The sequence below is a fragment of the Canis lupus genome, chromosome 4 (genome assembly GCF_003254725.2).
Source record: "Canis lupus dingo isolate Sandy chromosome 4, ASM325472v2, whole genome shotgun sequence".
Classification (NCBI taxonomy): domain Eukaryota; kingdom Metazoa; phylum Chordata; class Mammalia; order Carnivora; family Canidae; genus Canis; species Canis lupus.
Genome location: NC_064246.1, coordinates 51,302,716 through 51,323,893, shown reverse-complemented (window position 1 = coordinate 51,323,893; position 21,178 = coordinate 51,302,716). Strand labels below are relative to the sequence as shown.

General features: G+C 40.6%; 1 long non-coding RNA gene across 1 annotated transcript; it reads right to left on the bottom strand.

Moving 5' to 3' along the window:
* Positions 1-591: 591 nt before the first annotated feature.
* Positions 592-18,772, bottom strand: LOC118354562 (uncharacterized). Its single transcript, XR_007410266.1, has 2 exons — positions 18,238-18,772; positions 592-3,764 (listed from the first exon to the last, which is right to left on the bottom strand). It is a non-coding gene; the product is annotated as an uncharacterized LOC118354562 (long non-coding RNA).
* Positions 18,773-21,178: the final 2,406 nt, after the last annotated feature.

Here is a 21,178-nt window from a genome sequence, read left to right as displayed (position 1 = left end):
ATGCTGTCTCTTTGTACAGAGCTATTGAATAATCACAGGAAATGGTCTAGAAGCCCATAACCACTGGGAAATCATTTCACTGGTAAAAGAGGTAGGTTTGAACATATCCTCAAGTGTGTCCACACTGAGAAATGAGGCATCAGTTACCTTGGAAAATATGTCCATTCTTTCTAGACCACTTCATGATTTAACTCTAGTGGTTGAGTCACTAATAACCCGAAGTATTAATGAGTTAATCCATTACCCCTCACATTTCAGCAGAGATCTTCTGGAATCAAAGTTTTATATCAAAGGAATGACTCTACTGGTGCACATTCCAAGCAATCTGAGTGGGCCACAGTGGAAAGGTATTTGGAGAAGGTAGAGCTGGCGGCCATTCAGCTTAACTGTGCTGACGTTTCTCGAGCAGCTCCCACATGCAGGGCACTGATCTAAATGCCTGTGTGGAACACACTAAGAACAAAACCTCCTTCCTGCCTGTCAGGGATTCATGATAAAATAACTACACCCAAATAACAGCAAACCAAGAGAGACGTATTGTGAAAGAGATGACAGACGTACGTGGGAAAGACAGAAATTAATTCTGATGGCAATGAGGTGACGTGGTATATTGATAAACCTTGAGGAACAGGCAGTTTTTAAAGGGTGGATTGACGAGTGGAGGTGGTGAGGGCTGGCATTTCAGGTAAAGGACCCAGCCTAAGCCACAGCTTGGTAGTGGGGGAAGGCAGAGTAGACCCGGCCACTGCCCATTGTCTGGTCTGGTGGTCAGAATGTGTTGTGAGGGAAGTCAAGACTAGAGAACTAAAAAAAATTAAAAAAAAAAAAAAAAAAGACTAGAGAACTGACCCAAGTCTAGATGGTTGAGGTCCTGGATGGGGAGCCCAAGGCTGTGGGGTTTGATCCCAGAGGCCACCACTGATATAGGAGAGCAATGCTGAAGAGCACCAGTCTGTGTGTCATCACGCTGCTGACTTCACTTGGCAAATCAGTAGGTTACTTAGCCACAACTTCCTGGTCTATAAAGTGTAGGTGGCACCAGCCCCATTTCGCTGTCTCCTGGGGAAGATCTGATAAAGAAATGCATACAACTGTTTAGGATGGTGCCAGGCACATACCAAGCAGGCACTAGATGCTTACTATTAATCATAAAGGTTTAGCAAGGGAAGGGAGCAGATTTGGGTTTGGTTGGATGGTTAGTTGGTTGGTTCATTGGGTTTTTTTTAGGATGCTAGCTCATGGCTATCAAACAGGCTACCTGGCTGAGTGAAAGAAAGAGGGGGTACAGGGCAGCTACATTTGGGCGCACGGGAGGGGCTGCTCTAGAGTTTGGGGCATGATGAGATGAAAAGTGGGGACAAGTCTACAGCTGGGGTTGAGCCCAGGGGAAGCACTGCAGTGGGGAGTCCAGAGAACTGGCAGCCTGAAGGGACACTGAAGTTTGTCAGCAGCCAAGGAAAAAGTAGTTTGTTTCAGTTATCCCCAGGGGGCAGCTCCACTTCTCAAGAGATGGTAGAGAAGGATCTAAGTGTCCAGGGTCTCTCAGGAGCTACTTAACTGAAGGAGGCAAGGGTAGAATGAGCAGCATGGACAAAGGTTTGGAGAAGGCAAGGAAGGCACGCAACAGCCAAGCAGGTGCTAGGCTGTCCCACTTGTCCCACAATGCCTTGGTCCTAGCTGTAAAGGTGCCCAGAGGGTGAGAATGGCACCAATGTACTGCATTTGTCTCACTAATCTCAGAGTCTGCATGCCTCTCTTCTTCCCTGCTTGTGCAGATTCTGCTTGTCATTCATGGTCCTGTTTAAGGCTTACACCCTCCTTGGGACCTTTTCCAATAAATCCAGCCTATGCTGATCTCTCCTTCCTCTGAACACTAGTTGAGCCTGAGTCACACTGTTTAACACTAAGTTGGTCTTTAATCTGCCAGACAGGGAGGATAATTACTCAGAGGTTTCTCATGTATAGTAAATGAAACATGCTCTCCGCACAGTACCTGGTACCTGAACAGTACACAAACAATGTTGGCAATTCTCTGGTTGCTGCTACTCTTTCTCCTCCTGCACATTGATATTATTGCCATTGTTTGGGGACATATGGTGGAGAGCATCCTTGAGAACAGTACACTACTGTAGACACAGGTACGTGGGTGTGTGCTATTATGTCAATCATTTCTCCCCACTCAGGAAATAATTCTGGAGAACCAAATGAATGAATATGACATTATTATTGTGATAACCTTGAATCTACTCTAATTCATGTTTATTTTTTAAATCATCTGCCAACATTGGTACTTTAGCTTCATGAGTCACAGATTCTTTGCAGCGTACTTCGTAATATATGATGACTCACCAGTGCACTGTCGTCCTGAAGGTGAGAACTTCTGCTCTAAGTTTTAACTTGTATTACTTCTGCTTTCCTGGCTAGATTGTAAACTCCGGGAGGACAGAGATCCTGGCTGGCATCTTCCTCCCTCACTTCCTTCCTCACTGTGTATCCAACACAATGCTTGGCAGGTTGCAATTGCTAACTAGTCATGTGCCAATGAACTGATATATAAGCTTTGCTTATAGAAAGATACAGATTGTTCAAATGCTGAAGCTTTCAGAGTTTCAATTAGATCTCTAGTTCTACTCCATTCCTATGAAAATCTCCACAAAGGGAGAAAACCTATCTATTCATCAGGACTTTGGGGGCGGCAAGTGATAGAAACCTAAATGAGAACTTCCTTAAGCAAGAAAAGGCAAAAATTGGTTTGTATAACTGAAAAGTCAAAAGGTGTATTTAAGTTCAGGTCAGGCTGGACACAGGTGCTCAAATTGTCTCTCTTAGTTCCTTAACTCTGTTTTTTCTCTAAATTTTCTTTATTTTCAAGCATGTTCTACACAGCTGGTGGTACAAACAGCTGCCAGCAGCTTCAGGCTTATAGTCCATCAGCTTGATAATAGCAGGCAAAACCCTACCACTTTCCCAATCATTTTAGCAGAATCTGGAGCTGACACTCATGGACTCAGAATGGGTTACACATTCCTGTGATTTAGTTTTTGACCAGGTATTGGTTATATACTGAGCTTGGACAGGTAATATCCAAAACAACTGCTTTGGGTGTTCAATAAAGATGATTTCCCAAAAGATAATCTTACTGCATTTCCTAGAGATGGGAGAAATGGATGCTGGGCAGGCAAATATTTTTGACATTTGGCAAGCCTGAGTGAGGGACAATGATTATGTGTATAAGCGGGAACAACTGTTTCCATGTCAACTGCTGTCACCATGGTGAGAAAGACACTGATCCATTGCATCATCTGTGCACAGAGGGGGTGCCTTTTGCAGTGAGCTCTAGACTCTGACTCTGGTGCCAGCATTGCAAAGTTGCAGTTACAAGACTCACAGAGCCTGTCCCTACCAGACTGTTGTTGACATCCAGTGATCTACATGGAGAGGGCCTTTGCATGTGAGTGAGCATGAACTACATAACCAGCGCTGGGAACATCTGGAAACAGCTGTTGGTCAGTTAACAATAAAGTGAATGTACTTTATCCTGGTCCAATTGCTCTCTCAGGAATTGCTGTCTCATGTGGCCTCAGGAAAGACAGTAATCCACCATTCCATCTCCATAGATAATCTTCTTCTGTCGACTGATTTCCATTCTCCATAAACAAGAGTTGACTCTGGTCAGGATTGCAGCCACCTAGCACCATGGAGAAATGTACTGGTTTGGTAAGGAGCACCTTCTTCAAGATGAAGGTCTTCTTGGCCAGTGTGCTCTTAAAGATAAAAAGAACACAACAACTATAAGATAAATCCTAGTTGATATAATAAACACCTTTCCTCTTATTGGGTTTTCCTGCTAGGTAACTATACTGAATGGTCTTAATGGAGACATTGTGGTTATTTTACAATAATTCATTAATAGTTAGACTGGTAGGCAGAACAAGGACCATAAAAATTTAGAATAACAAAATAAAAAGTGACCTTAGTAATCATTCCCACCCTGAGAGTTTTCTGAGTTCATCAGCTGCATCTGTCTTGTTCACTCCTATGTTCCAAGTGGCTGGTGTAAAGCCTAGCACTCTGGGTGTGCTGTTATTCCTTATTACTGTGTTCATGGGAGACATCACTAATTGTCCACCTTACTCTTCCCCATCGATCAAGAATATGGCCTCAGAATCATTCTCAAAGACAGAACCCCAAGAATTTAATGCAAACCAATCCACTGACATAAGACAAAACTGATTTGCCATTGCTATCTAGTGGCTTGTCAAAAATTTGCAGAATCTTAAAGGAAAGGTTATTTCAACCTCATCGTGTCTATTTAGGAGAAAGCAAAGACCTAAGCAATTATCTATCAACTAGAATAATGGCTTCTTTGTACTTTGGTTTTACTACAGAACTCCCCTATCCCACATCCTTTCCATCATTCCTCAGGAGAAATTTAAATCAGATGCTACATACCACGGAGTAACTTCTGGGGACTACATAGTCTTACCAAAGAGTTTTAACTTTTTAGCAATCTGCAGGCTAATAATTAGCATGTAAAAGCCAGTCTACCTCAGTGAAAGTTTAGAGGTTTAGGGGCTCAAAGAAGATCCCCAGGAGTTCTCTTCCTTTCTTTGGTACTGGCCATTTAGCATTTCAAGTGGTACAGAAATGGTGTGTGAAATGAGCAGCTCACTTAGGCAGCACACTCCTTTCCTTTCAGATTTTAGGCTAAGTGGCATTAGGAAGCAGTCAATTATGAACAATTTGGGTGCCTGCAAATAGCTGTAGAAGTTAAATTGACTTTGTATATAAGTGGAACATGCCCCTGAAAGACATCTATTCAAATGAACCCATTGTGCGGGTTGCAGCCAGAAAGATCATTAACAGCCAAGTCAAATTACTGTGGTAATAGGAGTATGAAAGAGGCTGGATCACTTGGATAATCGGATCTGCAGATGATCAAAAATTCTTTTGTTGAATTGGACTAATAGGCTCCCAGATTGGCATCAGTCCCAGTGAACAAGGACTGTAACCACGTTTACTAGCAATAAGATCATACTTTTAATACCTGACAGTTAAATTCAAGAAAAGAGTAAGGAAAGAGTCATTTCAATGCACATTGACTTGAAAGCTATTATGCAAATTCAAGGAACATACAAACAGAGTCTGTTAGTCCAGAGTTTCCCTAAGTATTATTGGGCTCTGAGGGGCAATTAGCCATGCCCTGCTACCTGCAGGGAAGAGGCAAAAAGCACCTTGTGTCAGTCTTTGTTCTTGGGTGTGATCAGATTAACCTAGTAATTGAGCATCAGACGACAGCAGGGCTCAGAAGCAAGGTTCTGATTCAAATTAGCAATTGAGGGTTAAGGCATCTCTTACCTTCACACAGAATTCACCTTTATGTCTGCAACAACTGAAGCAATTGTGTTTATGCTAGGAAAGAGCAATTTAGGAGATAGATCCCAGCACTTACAGAGAGAGGGAATTAACCTCTGAACATACTCTCTTGAGCAGAAGTGGTCCCCCCCCCACCCGCCACCTCCTGCTTATCGGGATGAGAAATGGCTGTGGAGGAATTGTGGAAGGGTGGTTAATAGCTTGGCTCTGCCATCAGACCTGGAATTGCACCCTAGTTCTGCTACTTAATAGCTGTCTGGCATTCAATAGTTACTCATATTGATTGATCCTCATCCCTTTCTCCTTAAAATGGGCATACAGTATCACTTATTTCCTCTTCATTAAAATGGGGATAATAGTAAGCATTGTTGTAAAGTTTAAATATAAAAGATATTTAAAGTGCTTAACACTATTTGGATCACTTACCAAAATAGACTAGATTCTGAGACCTAAATAAGTCTTAATACATTTAAAAGAATTCAAGTCATACAAAATATATTTTCTAGAGAAGATGAAATTAGAGATTAGTAAGAGACAGCTCTCTATAAAATCCTCCAATATTTGGTAGCTAAAAGGAAAGAGGAAAGTATTTTTAAGTGAATGGAAATGAAAACACAACATTTCAGAATCTACAGCATGCTGCTAAAGCAGTGCTTATGGGGAAATTTATAGCACTGAAATGCCTATGCTAAAAAAAGAAGAAAAGAAAAGAAAAGAAAAGAAAAGAAAAGAAAAGAAAAGAAAAGAAAAGAAAAGAAAAGAAAGAAAAGTAGGTCTCAAATCCTAAGCTCCCACCTTAGGAAACTAGGAAAAGAAAAGTAAGTTAAAGCCAAGTAAGCAGAAGAAAGAAAATAATAAATCAAAATCAATGAACAAAGAATGAAACAGGAAATAGAAAAACAATGGAGAAATTCATTAAAATCAAAAGTTTATTTTTGGAAATCAATAAAATTTATAAACCTCTAACCAAACTGACGAGAAAAAAAGAGAAGACACATGTTACCAAATATTCAGAATGAGGAAAGTGACAATACTACAGATTCTAAAGATATTAAAGCAGTAAGAAGATATTATGAACAATTTTATGTTTATAAAATAAATAACAAATTCCTCTAAGGGAGACAACTTAAATGGACAAAGTCCTTGAAAGATGTAATCTACCAAAGTTCATTCAAGAAGAAATAACCTGAATTTGTAGTTAACAACTTTCTCAGAAGAAAACAAACTCAAAAGACTGGATAGCTTCCTTGGGGACATCTATCAAGCATTCAAGAAAAAAAATACACAAACTCTTTGAGAAAATTGAAGAGGACGGAATACTTATGGATTCATTCTTTAAGCCCACAATTACAGATAACAACATTAAGGCATGTAGATAAGAAAATTTCAGACCAATATTCCTCATAAATATGCGGCAAAAAGTGCCAACTAAAAAGTAAATCAAATCTAAAAACATGTAAGAAGGATAATATATCATGACCAAGTAAATGGCATTGTTTGGGATTTTATCCCAGAAATCCAAAGTTTGAACATTTAACAAATTGATGTGATTCACCATACCAATAGTCTGAAATAGAAAAACACATATAATCTTCAAAATAGAGGTAGAAAAGCATTTGACAAAATACAATATCCATTTTTGAAAGAAAAAATATATCTCTGCAAACTAAGAATGGGGGGACTTCCTTAACTTGATAAAAGGCATCTATAAAAACCTTACATCATGCTTATTGATAAAATGAAATGAAAGATTGAATGATTTCGCCTTAAGATCAGAAAGAAGAAAAAGATGTCTATTCTCACTACTTCCGTTCAAGTCTGTACTGATGGTCTAGCTAATGCAATAAGTCAAGAAAAAGAAGTAAATTGTATGGATATTAGAAACGAAGGACTAAACCTGTCTTTACTGACAGATGACGCATTCATCTATGTAGAAAACCCCATCAAACCAACAAAAACAAAAAACTACTGGAACTTGTAAATAAGTTTATCAAGTTTTCAAGATACGAAATCAATATAAAGATTATATATATATATATATATATATGCAATGAATGATCAGAAACTAAAATTTATAAAATAATGTCATTTAAAATAGCATTAACAAATACAGTTAGAGGTTATTTCCAATAAAATGCTTGTAAGATCGGTAGCCTGAAAACTACAAAACATTGCTTAAAAAAAAATAAGGAAGATCTAAGTAAATGGATCATAGATCAGAAGACTCAATATTGTTAAAATGTCAAATATTCCTCAAATTAGCCTATAGCTGCAAAACAATTTCAACCAAAATCTTAGCAGAGTTTACCATAGAAATTGACAAGCTAATTTTAAAATTGATATGGAAATACAAAGGACCTTGGGCAGCCAAAATAGCTTTAAAAACAATTTTAAAAGTTGGAAAGTTAACACTACCTGATTTTAAGGCTTACTATAAAGATGCAGTAACTGTCAGTTAGTGTCACGATAGATAAATAGATACATGGATCAGAATAAAGATTTCGGAAATAGACCCACAGATATATGGACAATTGATTTTCAGTAACAGGACAAAGGTAGTTCAGTGGAAAAAGATGTCTTTTCATCAAATAGTGATAGAATAATTGAACATCGATACGGGGCAAGGGAAGAGGAATAGAACTTTAATCTATACCACACATGATATACAAAAATCAACTCAAAATATATCATAGACCTAAATGTGAAACCTAAAACTATAAAGTTCATAGAAGAAAACAGAGGAAATCTTTATGATTTCTTAGATATAACATCAAAATCACAATTGATACAGCATACTACATCAAAATTAAGAACTTGTGCTCTTTGAATTACACTGTTAAGAGAATGAAAAGATGGCTTACATAATGAGGGAAAATATTTGTAAATCATGTATCTGACAAGAAAATTGTATTCAGAATATTTAAAGAACTCTAAAATCTGATAATAAAATAATCCAACTTTTAAAAAATGGATAAAAGATTTGAACTTAAATTTCACTGAAGAAGCAACCTGCGTGGCGAACCAGCAAGTTACAAAGATACTCAACATTATTATCATTAATGCAAAATGCAAGTAAAACAATGAAATACCACTACCCATCTGTGAGAATAGCTAAAATTAAAAAGACTAACCATACTAACAATTGCCAAGAACACAGAGGTACAGAAGCTCTCATACACTGTTGGTAAGGATGTAAAATGGTACAACCACTTTGGAAAACAATTTGGCAGTTTCTTAGAAAGTTAAACATACGCCTGCCACATGCCCTAGCCATTACCCTCATAGGTGTTTATGCAAGACAAAGAAAGGCATATGCCCACACATGACTTGTACATAAATATTTATAGGGGTTTTATTTGTAACAGCCAAAAACTGAAATTCCCCTTGACAGGTAAAAAGATAAACAAAACTGTGGTTTACAGTGAAGTGTTACTCAGCAATGAAATCTATGAACTACTGATACATAAAACATGGCTGTAAATCTCAAAATCATTCCACTGAAAGAAACCAGACAAAAAAGTATACTTAGCATATGATTCCATTTATACGAAATTCAAGAAAATGAAAACTAGTGTGACAATAGCAGATCAGTGGTAATCTGGGAATGGACAGGGAATAAAAGAGCATGACGAAGAGGCACAAGTAGACTTTTGGTTGGGGACAAATGTGATCATAATCTGAATTGAGGTAATAGTTTCAGAGGCATATACATATGTCAAAGCCTGCCACATTGTACACTTTGAACATGGACAGAGTATTATAGGTCAATTATATCTCAATTAAGTTGTTTTGTTTTGTTTTTTTAAAGGGTTTAGGCTGGTGTGTGATTGCACATGACTCCATGTGAGAGCACTGCAGGTGAGAGGCCCTGGGGGTTTTGGAACCCTGGGAGCCCATGGATAGAAAGACAACCTGAAAAGGATATTCCCTTCCATAGCTGCTGGAGGACCAGACATTTCTGTTGCTACTTCTGCTGTGGCAATAAGAGAATCCTGGCAAACAGATTTTTTAAAAAAACAAAAACAAAACGTGTTTAGCATGCGGTTAAATGTTTTCTTTTGATTTCAATTATCCCCTGACCAGCTTTGCTTTTTTTTTTTTTTTTTTTTTTTTTTTTTTTTTCTCCTCCTTTCCTGATGAGTCTTCAAAGTAGGGATAGCTTTTATTTCACAGGCCAAATAGATTTGATCTCGCAGGTCAAACTGTGATCCACTGGTAGTGGCTTCCTTGAGTACTGCACCAAGAAGTAAGGTAGGTAGAATAATGGCCCTCAAAGATGTCCACATCATAATCCCCAGAACATGAGAATGTTTTACCTCACACAACAAAAGGGACTTTGCAAATTGATTAAGGTTAAGGATCTTGGGATGGGGAGATAATCCTGGATTATCCTGTGGGCCCAGAACATGAGCTCTGAAAAGTGGAGAACATTTTCTGGTTATGGTCAAAGAGTAAGAGCTGTATGAAAAGGATTCAGTGCTGTGTCGTGTTGCTGGTTCTGAAACATAGGGGGGTATGTTCATGGACTGGAGAGAGAGGTCTCTAGAAGCTGGAGAAGGCAAGAAATTGGATTTTACTCTTGAGTTTCCAAAAAGGAAAGGAACCCTGCCAAAACCTCAATTTCAGCCCAAAGAGACTGGTGTTGGACTTCAAACCCACAGAACTATGAGATAATAAAATTGTGTTGTTTTAATGTACTAAATTTGTGGTGATTTGTTTGGTATGGCTGCAAACAAATCCAAACAGGAAAGAATACTGTGATTAATTAATAATGTCTACTGTGGATACCATGGAGGAAAGAAGCTTACAGGCTATGTATCTGCCATCTTGACTCTCATGTTCATGGTATGTTGGGAGGTGGGGAGGGAGGCACCTTCGTTTATGTTGCTTACTGTGTGCCAAGCTCTATGCTAGGCTTTTCACATATGTTCCCTCAGTCATCTTCACCTCGGTTCTATTATGAGGTAAGTATTACTTGCTTTTTGATTGTCGGGGAGCAGAGAAATTAAGACCCATCTAAGATCTTAACTCCAAATGCTAGTTTTGTTTTTGTTTTTTTTGTTTTTTTTTTTTATTCTTCTCAGCTTCCAAACAAAACAAGGAGCCCCAAGAAAACGTAGGTGAACTAGGTTTCAAGTGTTGATGGAAACAAGAACAAACACAGATGAGGAACCTTTGTCTTGGAACAATACTTCTGGCCCTGGAAGTGGTGCACAAAACATTATTAGCACAGCTGGAGCTCCTAGAAGTGTCTTGGGAGTGGGGAAGGAACAATACATTTCTAATATTTGGTAATTATCCTTAAAAGTACTTGCTCCTTGTTTACGCCTCAACTTCAGCAGAGGAATGCTACTTATTTTCTCTCTCAGCACGACGTGGGTAATGCATCCAACCAGCTGCCTCGCTGGGCTCCCTGGCCCGCTCCGGGGGTGGAGGCTTGTTTATGCCTCTGCTGAAGGGGCCCCGGGCACAGCCACGCGTCCTTCCAGCCCTTACTCCCTTTTCCAAGAATGCTTCAGGGAGCCGAGCTTTGGACGATGCTGCTGGATTCGCTTTTTGGTAGTGAAATTACAACATCGTGTGTTGAGGCAAAGGAGAGAGCAAGACCCCAGCTATCCTTCAAAACAGAGCTGTGGAGCCAGGCCGGGTCACTGTCACGTGCCATGTCACCGCCTTTCACTGGAAGGAAGTTAATGGGTTGGGAAAGCAGAACTGAAAGGTTGCAAGCCTAGTTTCACCACTGAATAATTCCACGACCTAACGTCTCAGAACCTTAAATGTTTTCACCTAAACTATGAGAGTAATCACAGCCACCTCACAGGGATGTGGCCATGCTTCCGACTGATTGGGCATGGACTATGAGTTGGGCGTTGTGTTAAGGGCTTTATACACAAACCTCACTTACTCCAACAGCCTTAGGAAAGATATACTAGTATTACTCTGTTTTATAGATGAGCATACAGAGGCTCAAAAAGAATTGGTTACCCAAAGTCACACAGCTAGTAAAGCAGCCCAATCAAGCCAGTTGACTCTTGACTCCCAGCAAATGACCACTGTGGAGAAGTGCTTAGCACGGAAATTGCATAGGATACATGTTCAAAAGATGTGAGTATTAGTACGCAATATTAGTTGGGACCCAATGTCCCCTTGATTCCTCTCTCCTATAATTACTCTTTCATGATAAAATAAAGCACAGTTATAGAAAGCCACACAAATCTCAGAAGCCCACCCACGGGCTGGATTCAATCACAGCCATCCACCCAAAGTAGCCATGATCTTGACTTTTGGGGGAATAACTGTCTTAGTCAGTCCAGGCTGCTAGAACAAAGCGTCATAGACTGGATGCCTTGTAAATAACGAAATTTATTTCTCACAGTTCTAGAGGTTGGAAGTCTGAGATTTGGGTGCAAGCATGGTTGGGTTCTGGAGAGGACTCTCTTCCAGGTTGCAAACTGCTGACTTTTTGTATCCTTACATGGTAGAAAGAGGGCGAGAGAGTTCTCTGGGATTCCTTTCATAAGGGCACCGACCTTGTTCATGAGGGCTCCACCTTCACGCCCTAATCATCTCTCAAAGCCTCATCTTCTCATATTATTACATTGGGGGTTAGGATTTCAACATATGAATTATGGGGGAGGAGGTACCCCACTCCCAGTTCTTTCTTTCTCTTACAATTTTTCTGGTTTGCTTTCTAGGATTTTCTGACTGTCCCCTCACCACACTCCCCAACTTTTACCTGAACTTCTCTTCCTTCATCTCTATGGTCTGTTCAGCTTTATTCTGTTCCCAAAAGTTTTCCCCAGTACAGGAAGGAGCACCTAGGTGGTCAGTTTGGGGAGTCCCTAGCATAGGAACCAGACTGCTGCAGCTCCTTCACCCTGTCTCCAGACCCCTGACAGGCCCCACTACTTCTGGGGCAGAATGCCCCCCACTTCAGCTGTCACTCTCAGATTGATTTGTGTTTTCCAGTAAGTATCTGCTGCCTTCACTAAGATTTCCCTGTTCCTAGGCCTACAGATTACTCCATGGCTTCTTCCTTCTTCACACACAGGCATTGATACCATGTGAATCATGCTCTATTTGTTGGCATGTGGAGATTGGAGTAAATTCAAAAAATGGATCTATCACCATTCTCATCTTCCAAAATCCCCTAAAACTCTGAGTCCTTCTGTGATTATGGGATCCTATTCAGACCCAGCTTCTCCCTTGGGCGCAGAAGACCCAGATGTACCCCACAAAGGCCTGCCTCATGACCCACCCATTTGACTTTCTGTATCTGGCAATGGCAACAGTCTATATGTTCTGGAAAGACTGGTCTACCTTCCTTTACAACAGAGTTTACTCCAACATAAGAGATCATTTTAAAACATTTAGCAATGGGGCACCCAGGTGGCTCAGTCAGTTGAGCATCTGACTCTTGGTTTCAGCTCAGGTCATTGCCTCAGGATTTGGGGAAGAAGGGAGGATTTTAGGCTCTGCACTCAACATGTGCAGAGTCTACTTGGGATCCTTCCTCCCCTCTGTTTTTCCCTCTCTGTTCCTCCCCCTACTTGCACCCTCTATCTTAAATAAACATAAACATAAAATCTTAAAAAAAAAAAAAAAACCATTTAGCGATGAACAGACCTGAGAAGAGATCAAAGAATCCTGTAGTGAGAGGGAGTTGGAGTGCAGACTTAAAAATCTTGCGATCTGACAGTTCAGGGAGAATTCCCCAAACATCCCCAGCCTCTTTTAATTAATCTTATCTTGAGATAGCACAAAGTGTCCCTGGGGGTTAGACCTTCACGCTTTTGAATTTGAGGTTTCCAGAGGTCGCCAGAACAAGATCAGAATCCTCTACTCCCATTTTCATCATTTCAGGCATGCAAATGCTTTCATAAAAGTTCCATTTTTGCTTGACTGAATTAGGCACTATTCAAAGTGGTAAGCTTTGTGTGCATCTTCCGTGAACTCATGGCCTGAGTCAACAGCATGGGTTGCCATGCTTTTATATTTCATCTCATATTCTTAAGGAACCCTCCCAAATCATATTTGGCTCAAGGATAAAATTTCTCATTCTTTTTGATACTTCAATTAATAGAAAGAAACTTCTGTATATTTATTTTTTTAGAGAAAAATAAGCTTTTACAATAAAGTTTTGTTGCTGTTCTTATGAATACCTCTTCCAGCTATATTTTGCAAAAATAAAGTCAAATCATTTTAGAGCCCTGGTGTTACAGCAGTTGGGGGTGGGAAGGGAAGGAGTAGGTCTTAGCCCTTCTCTCCTAACCTCTCCCTTTCAACCTTTCTCCAGGAAAGAATTATCTGATAGACACCACTTGAGGATGCTAATTGTGTCCCAATTGTGGGTAAGGTCATTGTGTGTGTACCGAGAAAGCTTTGGTGTTGAGCCTTAGCTCAGTGTTCCAGCCCAATTTGTCAAGAGTCTACACAGGGGTGTTGGACACAAGACCAGTTAATAATTAAACAGTACATGAGTTTTCCACTTAATCTAGACCTTTAAGTATATGAGGGATGGTATGTCTGAGCTCCTGGTCTAATGCTAACAGCACATCTAACCACACAGTTACTTCCAACAACAGTTACTTCCAACCAATGCCTTCCAACCACTTCTAAACTCACTTTGCTGTCTGGTCAGTAGGAAAAAAAAAAAAAAACTGCATACATGACTTGCGGTATATTGAATCCCTCTCCCTACATGTGTCTCCTTTCCACCTACTATGTATTTCATACAATCGTCAAATTGCCCCCTGAACAATTTTTTTCTTCCTTTCTTCCTTGCCTCCCTCCTTCTTCCTTCCTTCCTTCCTTCCTTTCTTTTTCTTTCTTTCTTTCTTTCTTTCTTTCTTTCTTTCTTTCTTTCTTTCTTTCTTTCTTTCTTTCTTTCTTTCTTTCTTCTTTCTTAACACAAATAGGATCATGCCCACTTTCTACTTCTAAAAAGCAAACCATAAGCAAATCTTTAATGATCTCATTGCCCAGGAGGTCAAGTTTCATTAACATGCCTTCAGTTTCCCTCTTATTCGAACCCCATTGCCTACCCCTCACCATACTCTCACTCCCATACACATGGTCCCATAGCCACTCTGAGCTACTTGCATCCCTAGAGTCTGCATGTACTTTCATACCTTCATGCCTTTACTCAAGTTGTGCCCTGTGCCAGAGATTCTCCTTGTTGCTTCCAGAAAATTCTTCCAAACATAATTTATGAGTTATCTTTCCATGAATTCTTTCCCTACATCTTTGCCTCCAATGCCCTCCCTGGCCATGGAGGAATAGGGTACATTTCTTCTCTCCTGGAGTTCCACCGCTACTTCCTCTTTCTTATAGGGAATCACTCCATTCTATTCTCCCCACCAGATTAAGGCTGGTAAAGATGGACCATGTTTTGAATTCTCCAGCACTTATCACCATGACTAAAATATTATAAATGCTCCATAAAAGTTTGTTAAGTGACCAAATTTATAAGTTGATTTGGTCAGGACAGGGCTGACCTTTTGAATCAATCAAGAAATATTTATTCACTACCAACTGTATACCATTCCTACACTATGAAAAGCTATTCTGAAAAAATCCTAACTGATTGTAATTAGTGTCTTCTTATCTATACTGAGGGGAAATACCTACTTGGAATTTGAGTCAGCTCTGTCACTTCCTTGCTCTGTGGCTTAAGTCTACATCTCAATTTCCTCATCTCTGAGATGGAGAGAAAAACCATCATAGCTGCCTGACCTGCCCCAGGGTCAGTGTGCGGATCAGATGGCATACTGTATATGAAAGCACTCTGAGTTAGCGTCTCGCACCTAGTAAGATCTGGAGGGCATGGGACACAGAGGAGTTGAGTTCCAGTAAAGAAAAAGCAATAAGGAAGGATCCATGGGTCAGAAGGGCAGCAGGCAGATCCAGGCTGGGACAACATCATGCAACAGGAAGGCTATATGAAGAGAAGAGAATGAGGCAGGAAGAATAGGGGAGCCAGAGTGTGTGCACAAAAGAGGTGCAGAGAGAGCATGTCCAAGGGGGAGGAGAGAGAAGAGTGAGTTCTGGCTTTCCCTTGTGAGAGCAAGGTGGATGCATCACCTGCCTCCAGTGGAATTTAATCATATAGAAGAAGCTTAGACCAGCTCTAGGCTTTCTCTTCTGGTTTCCTGACCCCAATTACTATTGGACACTTTGGGAAATCTCACAGATTATGAGATTGTTCCTGTCCCTAGAGATTTCGTCCTTTTCACTCTGTAGTTGATTGGAGTGCAATAAACACCATAATTCACAAAGTTTAGGGTCAGAGCCATACTGGTTAATCTCTTGCTCTTGCTGCTACAAAGCCCCTAGCGGATGAAAGAGTGTGTCATCCTAGGATGGGAGATGAGAGCTCATGAAATGAAAGACGGAGGCAATAGTCAGTAGTGTGCTTTCACCCCCTTCTTCCCCCCCCCACCTCCCTCACACCACCACCACTGCCCCACAGCCAGTGCACCGGATGATTAGGGAATGCTCTGGCTTCAATCAGAACAACTAAGTGGAGCTTGGCAATGAATTAATTTTCTTAGTGACACTGTTCATTTTGTTCTGATGCTAAAAGACAGATGCCACATTCCTGGAATATTCTCTTGGATCCCTTTCTCTTCTGCTCCGTCAACAGTTTATCAACCATATTCTGGGAACTGAAGAGATCTAAAGGACACCTCAGGACTCCTAAAAAGTATTCTTCAAATTTCACTTTTAAATACATATAACAACTTTAAGATCTATAATAAACAAACATCTCCATAAATGTGCTGTTTACTAAATCAGAATCTACCATATATATTAAGTTGTGCTGTCAGGTTAAGCTTTCATGTGTAAATGTGTATAGATTTGGAGTAAAACTTCTAGTTTTTTAAGAATTTCCTGACATTGCAAGATGAATTGCTTTCAAAACTATTATTATTTGCAACTACTTATCTGTTTGAATCAGATTTCCTTATTACTGGGTATATTAGTCAGAAATATTTTGGTTGCAAGAAACAGAAATCCAAGTCAAACTGGTCTGAAAGACAAATATTACTGGACCACATAACAGAAAAGTCCAGGGGTTAGGCTGGATTAAGTTCTAGCTAGATCTAGACACTTCTGTGGTGGCATCACCTTCCAAGGCCCTCCTTCTCTTGGCAAGGCTTTCCACTGGGTTGTCTTCTCTGGGAGGGTTGTCTGTGTGGTGGTGCACTAGCCTCCAGCAGCTCCAGAGGAGCTGGAATTCTCCCAGGAAGCAGGAAGAACTTCTATGTCCTCAGGCACCCCGGCCCTGGCTCCCAGACCTACCTCTGTAGCGGGGAGTGGGACCAACTCTTCCAGAGCCATGAGACCAGGACTGGGAGATGGAAAGTGGGAGGAAACGACTGGGTAGCAGAATAACAGAAGTTCATGGTACTAGGCAGGCTAAACAAACTATAGGAACACACTTGACCCCAAGACTGCACTGGCCCCCCGTTTGATATCAGTCACTGATTTCAAGCCCCAGAGTTCCCGACAATGGCCTCATTGTTCTTAAAGATTGATTTGGTTCTTAAAGATTGACTTACCAAAATTATTTGATTCAATAATCAAATGAATATTGTACATTTGAAACTGGCAATAAATGTATTCCGATTAAATACTTCTTTTATCAATTTATAGAGTTGGTAATTTCTATATAAAATTGTCCAGACGCAATGGGATTTGGTTCATTTAAAGATTGAGAACTCATCATTAGGCATTTATCAATGTCCCAAGTGAGTCTGGTCTCTACAACCGCTCCTTGACTGCCTGGGTTCGTGGTAGTCCCTGCCCTTTTGTGCATGCTCCACTCATGTGGCTCTTGATCTAGAGGTCATGGGAGGAAGGGGAAGCTTGTCATCAGAAGTTCAAGTTCATGCTTCACTCGTTACTGCGTGATTTTCCTTATCTATAAATGCGGATAGTGATGTCTGCTCCCTGTTCACATGGGGTGATTAAGCTAGATTTTGAGGGAAAGTTCTTTAGAACCAGTGAAATGCTATGGGATTATAATTATCATCTTTCATCTCATGTTAATTATATATGTATGTTTATTTTGTATTTATATAAAATTAATTTATATATGTATGTATGTATGTGTGTCTAGCTTCCCTGAAGTAGATTCACTGCATTCATGGTTTTTTTATCCCTCCTGTAACCATGTCCTTTGTCACGCAACTTTGTAGTGGCCTCTCATTCTGGCTCTGGATTTGACCATGTGACTTGCTCTGGCCAATGGTATGCCAGCAGATGTGAACCAAACAGAGGCTTGAAAAGGACTTGCACAATTGGGTGTGCTCATGCTCGCTCCTTTACCTTTACCATGAGAGCATGCCCAGGCTAGCTTGCTGGAAGAAAGCCAAGCTGGCCAGTCACTGCAGCTGAGGCCACTCTAGACCCGCCAGTAGTCAGTCATCCCCCAGATATACAGCCTAAATCAGAAGAACTGCCCAGCTAAGTCCCAACTAACCTGCCAACTTACAGATTTGTGAGTTAAATGCATGTTGACTGCTTTAAGCCACTGAGTTTTCTAATGGTTTGTTCCACATCATTATTATGGCAATAGATAAGTATTATACTCCCCAAATAGGAAAGCAAACATCTTGTTTTATATCTTATTCATCATAATTCTGAAGCTCTCCAATTTCCCCAACCCTCCAAGGGGAAGGGAGAGAAATAACATACCAAAGTTTTTTAAAGCTTTCTAATATTCAGGTTAGGCAACTGTGAGGCAATTCTTATGCAGTATTTCCTCTAATCTCCACACTATCCTTCAGAGGTAAATAGACATTTTCCCATTTTACAGATGAAGAAACTGAGGGTCAGAGAAGTGAAGGGACTCACCCAAGATCACACAGGAAGAGTGGCAGAGTTGGATTCTTCCCCAGGTGAGCCCATTCCTCATGACAGTTCTCAATTTTTCTTGTTTGGCTTCCTTATGCCTATTGCTCTCCAAAGACCAGAACCACCTCACTTGGACTTTATCTTGTTCTCTAGTAGTGGTGTCATATTTGTTTATCTTGGAGCATAGATCTGTCTTTCTCCAATTTTTTCTTCCTTCATCACACTGGAAGATGATCTGTTTATTAGCATAGGGGTTTAACACCTTAAAAATCACAACTTGTCCATTTCCTCATATTTGTTTCTAAGAAACTTTGTTGTAAATAAATGGGGGAGGGTGCTTTCCAAAGATCTTAAGAATCTAGCATTTTCTTATCTCAAATTTGGCCTTCACTCTGGGTCTCTGGCCCCAATATTTCAGTTGTTCTCCTCTCCACACCCAACGGAGGTTATTTTTAAGTTGCAGTTTTATCCAAAGAGCATTTTTCACAGAATGTCTTGGAAGGTCCTGCATTTTCTCTTCAGCCCGGGAACTGTCCCTCGGCCACACCCCTTCGGTCTGGGAATTTATTTTGGTCTATGCAAGAGTCACATGTTTTCTTTGATGAAGTCATCAGAGTATTTTACTTCCATGCCCTTGATAATACTTTTTTAAAGGAAGGTCGTTCCATCTGTGTTCTGCCAGGGGCAGAGATGTGGGCTGTGTTTGCCGTCAGTTTGGAAGAGGAATGAACACCAGCTAAGGCACCCAAACCTTACCTGTGGCTTTACCTGGGCACCGTTGATCCAGGTCCTTCAATCCCTTGATCCTTCTCTTTCTTCCAAATTCAACCATCCCCCTCTCCTCCAGGAAGAGTGGAGTCCTGAGTCCTTGATTCAGGGTTCATGATAATATCTTTCTTTTCAGAATGATTAGAGAGTCTGAAAAACTTGATAGGAAATTATTTAGCACATACTCCTGAGTGTATACATGTGCTATGGTCTGCCCTCAGAAAGCTTACAGTCTACTAGAGATGGCAAAGCACAAACAATGAAATGCTATAAAGCCAGGTAGTAATAAGAAGAATGTTTAAAGTAGGATAATGGGATAGAATGAATAAGAGAGTAGGGAGGGCTACTTCAGATAGGGTGTTGGGGCTGGGGGGAGATCCCTAAGAAGGTGACATTTGCATTGAAAGGATTCAACCCAGGTACTTGGGTGGTTTAGTGGTTGAGCGTCTGCCTTTGGCTCAGGTCGTGATCCTGGGGTCTTGGGATTGAGTCCCGCATCTGGCTCCCTGCAAGGAGCCTGTTTCTCCCTCTGCCTGTGTCTCTGCCTCTCTCTCTCTCTCTCTCTCTTTCTCTCTCTCTCTTTCTGTGTGTGTGTGTGTGTGTGTGTCTTTCATGAGTAAATAAATAAAATCTTTTAAAAAAAGAAAAGAAAATGATTCAAACCTTTCCTCTGAGGGAAGAGTGGCCTGGAGGAAGGATATCCCCACAAAAGCAAAAGTCCTGAGGCAGAAACTAGCCTTGTGAGCAGTGTGGCTAGAACATGGAAGATGAAAGGACAGCTGTGCCGGATGGGATTGGAGAAGAAGGGCTGGCTTACCAACTTGGCCACAGTGAAGAGTTTGGATTTTGCTGTAAATGCAAGTGAAGTGTGGGAGGATTTTAAGCATAGCAGTGATATCTGATTAATGTTCGTGAAAGATTCCTTTGACTGCTGCACACCAAGACTAGATTAACTGGAGAGATGGGAGTGATGGCTATCCCACTAGAAACAATAGAGATTTAGACAAAGATGGGAGAATGGTTGTCATGATTTCTTTTTTATTGTGTATGGTATAGTTGACACACGATGTAACATTAGTTTCAGGTATATAACACAGTGATTCAACTTCTCTATACTTTATGCTGTGCTCACAAGTGTAGCTCCCATCTGTCACGGGGAGTACCACTCAGCTATAGCATCACTGACTATGTTCCCTATGCTGTGCCTTTCATCCCTGTGACATTCATTCCATAATTGGAAGCCCATACCTCCCACTCCCCTGCCCCTATTTTGCCCATTCCTCACCTCACCTCCCCTTTAGGTTATCATGATTTTTTTTTTAACCAGATTTTCCCTGCATGTGATCATCCCTTTCCCCTATATATTAAGTCTGTTTACTTAAAAAACAAAACAACAAAAAAAAAAAAATATATATATATATATATATTTGAGAGAGAGAGAGTGCGGAGAGAGAGAGCACGGGTTGGAAGGGAGGGGCAGAAAAGTAGGCTCCCCACTGAGCAGGGAGCCGGATGTGGTGCTCCATCCCAGGATTCTGGGATCATGACCTGAGCTGAAGGCAGACACTTAACTGACTAAGCCATCCCGGCACCCTAAAGTCTATTTACCTTTAAACTTGAACTGAATCTTGTGTTTTATTCTATTACTTACAAACCCAAACTAGAATAGAAACTATTCTAGGGAATTATATATTTGACCAATTAACTCTACTTGGTTTTAAAGCTAGGTATTTAAAGTAGCATTAATCAACACCCTTAGGCTCTACATTAAACTTGGAATGCACCTCTGAGATCCTTGGGCTTATGCTTAAATTCCAGTCTGCCACTTACTAAAACTTTCTACTACAACCTTCTTCTAGACTGATGTGCACCAGAAATTCCCATGACATTGATGTCATCACGAAACAGTTGTCTATCTACTTCCCAGAGTAAGGCAACCTGGGAAAATAAACCTCTGTTCTGTGTAAGCCATTGTGGTCTGGTCTCTGTACCTTGTGGCCACTCACAATCCTAATTGATATCATTGGTCACTTGAACATTGTTCAGACATGCCTCTATCTGCTCCCACTCTGAGGAACAGTCCGTGACATATGGTGGGTAGTTTCCGGAGCTCTGCCAGACACTATTTCAAGGCTTTCTCACATTTACAAGGCAGCAGGTGACACCTGGGAAG